The 7,348-nt window shown below is 36.6% G+C and overlaps 1 pseudogene; it reads left to right on the forward strand.

The window, feature by feature from the left end:
• Positions 1 to 5,738: 5,738 nt before the first annotated feature.
• On the forward strand, positions 5,739 to 6,485 carry LOC144253084 (homeobox protein BarH-like 1 pseudogene; annotated as a pseudogene).
• Positions 6,486 to 7,348: the final 863 nt, after the last annotated feature.

Consider the following 7,348-nt stretch of genomic DNA (forward strand, 5'->3'; position numbering starts at 1 on the left):
AATGTGTAAATCCACAAAAAAATTAAGCTGAATGAAAATGGTATGTATCTTCAAATAAGTGTATGCCATATATTTGCATTTATATAAATTTATGTGTCTTTATGTATATAAAACTGTTATATATATAAAACAATGACATATTTATTTATGATATATGTAAATTCATTAATAATATACATATATGACAGAGTATTTTTTCTACTGTTTATTAAATTTAAAAATCTATGTCTAAAGAAAATAGGTATCGTCTATATAAGAAGATATTAATAAATTGGATTTAATAACATTATTAACATTTTTTTCATCAAAAGATGTCATTAGAAAAGTGAAATGCTCAAGCCACAAAATGAAAAATAAAGCTGTCATAGGTAAAGCCTAAAAAGGACTTGTACCTAGATTATAAAAAGACATTTGAAGAATAAGCAAAAAGCACTATGAATTCAACTAAGTTTTGAAGAGGCTCTGCACACTGAAATGCCAAAGTATCTGAAATAGTTGAGGTGTGCTCAGGATCATTACTCACAAAAAAGTGTAAATTAAAACATTTATTTAATAAATGAGAGGAATTCATTTAAAAATAATCATATGGTATACACTTACAAGAATGACTAAATACTGGAAATAACAATTTTAGGCAAAGATATTGAAAAATCAGAAATTTATATTGTTTGTGGCAGTACAATTTGATACAATCACTTTGACATTATTAAATAAAATTATTAATACATATACAAGGCCCAGCAGTCTTAGTGCTTATATATAACCCAGAATATATATATATATATATATATATATATATATATATATATATATTAGTTAGTCGTGACAAAAACTCATACTTGCATATTTATAACTGCCTCAAGTTAAGAAAGATTTTAATGTTATTGAATAGATAAAAAACTAAATACAAAACTAGTTTATTATTGTAACAACCAGAAAAATAAAATTGTAAAAATAACCTTTTGATACACATGACTAAATGGATGAAACTCATACTGTGTTGATGAGAAAAAGAAGTCAAAAAAGCAGAACCTGTATAATTTCATACACAATATAATTTAAAGTATAAAAATGTTTTCTATGCAACTGGGTGAGAATAGTGGTTACACCTGGGGAGGAATATTGACTGGGAGGATCATTAGGCCCCATTGAAGAGCATTGGAAATATTCTATGTCTTGATCTAGGTGCTGTTTTCATGGGTTGTGTACTCTCTTCTGGCTATATATTGAGTTTGATACTAAGGATTTCTGTATCTCTGTCTCTTTCTCTATCTATCTATCTAGCTAGCTAGCTAGCTATATTTCTTTAAAATAGTAGAAACAAGTTCTAAAGTCTTTCATTAGTCAGAGGTATGGGTTAAACTAAATACTGAGATGAAAAAACACACATGTATACATGTATGCACACACATATACGTATCTCTCTATATATACAAAATATATTTTATCTTTTCCTTCTTTTTCATAATTATTTTTCATCCCTTTGGTACCCAACATTACTAAATATTTATTATCAAATGATTATTTCCTTGTCATCTTAACTTTTATGCTAATCAAGTAAAATTTTAGAACATTCACATCTGCTGAGCTTTCAGTATGTCACAGCTAGTATCATAAGCATAAACCATATAACTAATTGGAGATATATTGAAGGGATGACATTTATTAAAACATTCTCAACTTTCTTCTCTTCTATTTCTTCATGATTTTTTTTCAGTTTCTTTCCTTCATATTTCTCCCAAGAAACTCCATCATGTTTAATCATATCTTTCGTGCTTTGTGACACAGAAATGGGATAAAGAAGAGGTTGAGTGGAAAGACATTGGGGAAAAGGAATAAGGATGTTGGAGAAAGTTTACAAAGCATTTTGAAAAATGACCTTGAAGGAATGAGAAGATTCCTCAAAAAAACAGAAACAATCTTTGCTGTGGTCTTTGCATATCATTTATGTTGTTTGGGAAATGCAAGGCAGAACCTGATTATGTGGAAATTTACTTAATGGTTGCTGAACTCTCTTCCTTTGAACATAACACTGGTTTAATATTAAAGCCTACCAGATAACCATTTTACCCACAACAAATCTGCAAAGAAATTACTAAAAATTCTACTTTTCTGAAAAAGCTATAGAGTTTCTGAATGTCTTAATAATAATTTTAAGGTTATTTGGCCAACAAAAGTCATTTTAAATCAGGTCTATATATCTCTAAATACCATTTTCATTGAATGCTTTTGTTTAAATTATTTTATAAACTGCAAAGTGTATATAATACTTGCTATTTTCCTCAAGAAAACAATGATAATAACAAAATTAAACAGGATTTCTTTAACAAGTTAAAAATGTTCAAGGGTTTACATTATGATTATTTGAAATAGCAGATGAGAGGCTGCTGGTGGCAGCTAATTGTGTGTCCTCATAAATACAGAAGGAAATGACCCTTTCACAACACTCTTCCTGCCTGCCAAGACAGCTGAGGATTATTATGGCAATTTAGAGGCTGTGCCACTTAGTTAAGAAAAAGTAAAATAACTTTCTTTAAAAGGTGATACATGCATGTGCAGTATTTCCTTTAAGAATAGTTTCAGTTATGTGTAGGTAAACCAAAATAAAAGGATCTACAGAAACATAATTAGAAGACAACCAGCTGTTGCCATATTAATACTAAGAAATACAGTCGAGAAACCTGCCAGCTCAAAAATCACAAATCTGAATTCATGAGCATAGGTTTGTGCCTCAGTGGGGGTCAGCAGCTCAGTAGGCTTTGTTCCCTATGGAAGATGAGGTCTCTTGCACCTTTTGTGCTCCTAGATACAGTGAATAATGCAGGCCATGATGGTGGCAAAAAGAGACACCAGACCCCTTCTGGCACATTACAGCCTCTGCCTGAATCAGGGTTGCCAAAATCACAAGGTCAGAACATAGTCACATGGTGATTCGTGGTAGTAAAGGAGGCTGGAAAATGAAGTCTGGGACTGTCTAGTCAAGTACAGGAGACCGGCTAATGACAACGACGGGAGGAATCGGTCCTTAGTCAGTGCCACATTGACTGATTCAGGTCTTAATCATGGAATCATCTACACATACACAAACCAGAAAGTGCATGATAATGGGCAAATCATGCAATGTCAAAACAACAACAAAAAATCACCACTGTTGAGATATAAAGAATCTGTTCTTAGAGAATATTTTGACACTGAAAATAAAGGCTGAACAAGTGCAAGATTTTACTGACTGATGTTATAAGAATTGGGGGAGTATTATATTTCAAGAGATTGACGGATTATTGATTTACACTTTTATGTGCTGTGTGTGTGTGAGAGAGACACACACACACACACACAGAGAGAGAGAGAGAGAGAGAGAGAGAGAGAGAGAGATACACATAAGATGTACATATTTATGTACATGTTTATCCACACTATAGTATTTTCCTGGATGCCCTGTTCATCTTATGTATCTTCCTGATTTTTAATCATTAAAGTCTGTGAATCTGTTCTTAATGGGTAAACATCAAATTTTCCCACACTAATCTGAAAGTTCAAGGTCTCCCCATTATGTAGTTCTAGGGTGTTCCAACCACTTAATTCTACTTAAGAAGTTGCTAGTAACATACCATACGGCATGAATGGAATCCTAATGCTGGGTTCCTAAAACTGGAGAAACAAATTCTTATTAAATCAGTGGAAGAAATAATGTTAATTCAAGACCAAAAAGAAGAAGAATTTGTAGTCCACTGAATAAATTTTAGCTTGGAGTTATGCCAGACTACCAAACAAGGAACATAATGATTCCCTATAGAAAGTATGACAGAAATATTTGGTTATCTTTCAGTAAGCTCCATCATTGCATTCTCTAACAATCAAAATGCAGGTCTCATCTTTTTTCATCCCCAAGAAAACACACACACACACACACACACACACACACACACTACAAGGTGCAAATTATCTTGTGAGACTAGTTTTGCATGCCACAACCACTCTGAAGAACATAAATAAATTTATATTGTGATGTTTTCCACATATTTTTCACACGTGCACTAGTAAAACAGAATTCACTGCCCTTGCTATTTCCTCAAACAAGGTATTGGCTTCTGTGTTTCCCTCGACAGCCTGGCTCTGCATTTTCCCATTGTGAGAATGAGGAGAGAAACCAGATGAGCTTTAAACTTCTTATCCAATTTCTCCGCATACAAATCTAGGTATATAGGCATGCATATTAGAGAAGACAGAGTTGTGTTATAAATATTAAATTTGTTGTTTTTATCACTACTGTAATTTTCATATATTTATTGTGAAGATGTGGTTGACTTGCCAAAATATGGAGAGAGTTCTTTAAGATGAAATCTCCTAGAAAACATTTTCTTACATCTTATTACTGGAACACTGCTGTTCTTGTTTTAACCCCAAACATAGTGGTTCTTTTAAGCACTTATGTTTCCACTTGGATTTCCAGAATGAGAAGAGATAAAAATGTGATCCATCTTTGGAAAAATATTGCTCCATTTTTTTCTCCTAGATTAACTTTAGTCAAGACAAAATAGCAGACATTTAAAATAACATTTTCTTTGTTTTTCCTTTCCTACTTTTTCTCTTATTTCTCCCACTTACTTCTATATAATGGTATCTAAAACTTATTGGTATTTTTAGAATATGAAAAATAAATAAGATTACTGATAGAAATAGCTAATTCATGAAGTATATTACTAAATGCTTTGAGACATCCTTAATTATCTCAAGACTCAGGAATGGCCTATATTTTTTTCCACTTTATATAAAAAGAAATGGAATTCAGAGATATTACATAACTCACTAGCATTTGCACAGTTTCATAATGTAGAGCTGAATCTGGTATCCTGAATTATGTGCATACAGATTCAAGCTTGGAACAATCATACTTTGTTCTCTGTTAAAACTTTTATTATCAAAGTGCTGGTATATTAAACATATATTTATATTATTTTGTAGAATAGAGTGATGAAAATACAATATGAGTGTTGATAACTTAGATGATATATTTACTGTTGTATGGAAAAAGGCAAAAAGTACATCTTCTCATAAACTGCACAATTCTATAAATTCAATCAATATTTGAGCTGATAGTCTCCCTCTGTTATGTGAGATTCATAACATGTAAAACTTTCTTTTGTTCTCTTGCTAAAAAATCAAGATAAAGTTCTCATGGAAGACCTATTAATAGGTATTTTTTTCCAGTCTTTTACTCATAATTCTTTATTACGTTCTAGAACTTTTCTCAGAAAGCAATGAGGGGGGCAAATTCCATACCTCTATTTTGAAGAAAAAGTGTCAATCCACATCCACTTTCTAAATGTACATATTATCCACCAAAAAGAAAACAAACAAAATACTACAACAATATGGTTTCTATACATTCCCAGAAAGTGTTGTTAGTTCTAAATATTATATTTAGAAGACACAACATACCTAAGAAATGAACAAAATGTTTGTGGTTAAATGACAGAAACTACTTTGCTTCCAAAGCTCATATTTGAGGGCCAGCATTGGTAAAAAATGAAATTCTCACTGGAATATAGTGAAATAAGGGAAACAATGATAATGTTTACTGAGTTTTTAAGGAAGACATTGATAACTATGTGCCTAGTACCCATTTTCCCCTTCTTCCTTACAAACAAAATCTTAATTATTATTCCATTACAAAAGTGTCCTTGTTTTTTTTTTTTTTTTTTTTTTTTTTTTTTTTTTTTTTTTTTTTTGCAGCGATGCAGTTGCCCGGGAGCCGGGAGCCGGGCGCCCTGTGCTGCGGCCCGCCCGAGGGCTGTGCAGATCACTGGCCACACCGCTACCAAAGCTTCATGATCGAGGAAATCCTCACTGAACCGCCCGCGCCTCAGCCGCCGCCGCCGCGGGGGAGCTGCTCAAGTTCGGCGTGCAGGCGCTGCTGGCGGCGCGGCCCTTCCACAGCCACCTGGCAGTGCTGAAGGCAGAACAGGCGGTGTTCAAGTTCCCGCTGGCGCCGCTCGGCTGTTCCGGGTTGGGCTCAGCGCTGCTGGCCGCCGGGCCTGGGTTGCCTGGCGCCGCGGGTGCGCCGCACCAGCCGCTGGAGCTGCAGCTCCGCGGGAAGCTGGAGGCCGCAGGCCCTGGTGAGCCGAGCACGAAAGCCAAGAAGGGGCGCCGGAGCCGCACTGTGTTCACCGAGGTGCAGCTGATGGGCCTGGAGAAACGCTTTGAGAAGCAGAAATACCTCTCCACGTCCGACAGAATAGATCTCGCCGAGTCCTCGGGCCTGAGCCAGTTGCAGGTGAAGACGTGGTATCAGAATCGGAGGATGAAGTGGAAGAAAATAGTAGTGCAGGGCGGCGGCCTGGAGTCCCCTACCAAGCCCAAGGGGCGGACAAAGAAGAACTCCATCCCCACAAGCGAGCAACTCTGAGCAGGAGCGCGCCAAGGAGGCGGAGAAGCCGGCAGAGGTGCCAGGCGAGCCCAGCGACAGGAGCCGCGAGGATTGAGCTCGGCAGAGTGTGGAGCCAGGGAGCCAGAGAAGCAGTGGCCGCCTGAGTCCACGGAAACCTGCGGACCGTCCCTTCTCATCCCCACCGTTTGCTTTCTAAGCATTTTATTATTACTTTAAATGCGGACAATCAGGGGTCAAACAAGGAAGGACAGAGACCCTGAAGCCAAACCCAGGCCCCGGCGCGCTCTGGTCCTTACTTGGGACGTGCATCGTCGAGGAAGCAACTCATCTTCCTTGGAGCTCCGAGGCGCCCGTGCGCTCCACATGCATTCACGCCCTGCTCCTTGCCCACACCCTCTCCCCGTCTCTGGTCCTGGACGCCGCCAGGCACACACTCGCTTCCTCGCGTCGGGGACCCAGCGGCCGGGCGCAGGGCATCGGAGCCCGAGACAGCGCCGGGATAACTCAGCGGCTCAGCCTGAGGCCGGGACCCCGATGTCGCTGGGGCTCCTACCCCCCATCTTGCTAAGACGGTGACTTTTTTTTCCAATAACATATTTTATGACAAAAAAAGAAAAATAATTCATACTTAGTGTTTACATAATACCTAAAGTATTCTTAACTAATATATTGTGTCAACTGTAGTCCATGAGAAATATTGCTTTTATTCCTGGAGTAAGTTTGGACTTTATTTTGCTGATGAAAATATTCAGTTAAGAAACAATAAGGATAAGCAACCTTGGATTGAAGCTATTTGAAAAAATAAAAATTGTGAATGTACTAAACATGCACAGATTTTGTTATTATTCTTAAACAATACTTTTTTAAAACTACAAAAATTGAAAGTAATTATAGATGACCATTTTTCATTATTTGCCTTTTAAAAAAATTCTCAAATTTAAAACTATTTCATTGAAA

This window comes from Urocitellus parryii, unplaced genomic scaffold, assembly GCF_045843805.1.
Source record: "Urocitellus parryii isolate mUroPar1 unplaced genomic scaffold, mUroPar1.hap1 Scaffold_91, whole genome shotgun sequence".
NCBI lineage: Eukaryota > Metazoa > Chordata > Mammalia > Rodentia > Sciuridae > Urocitellus > Urocitellus parryii.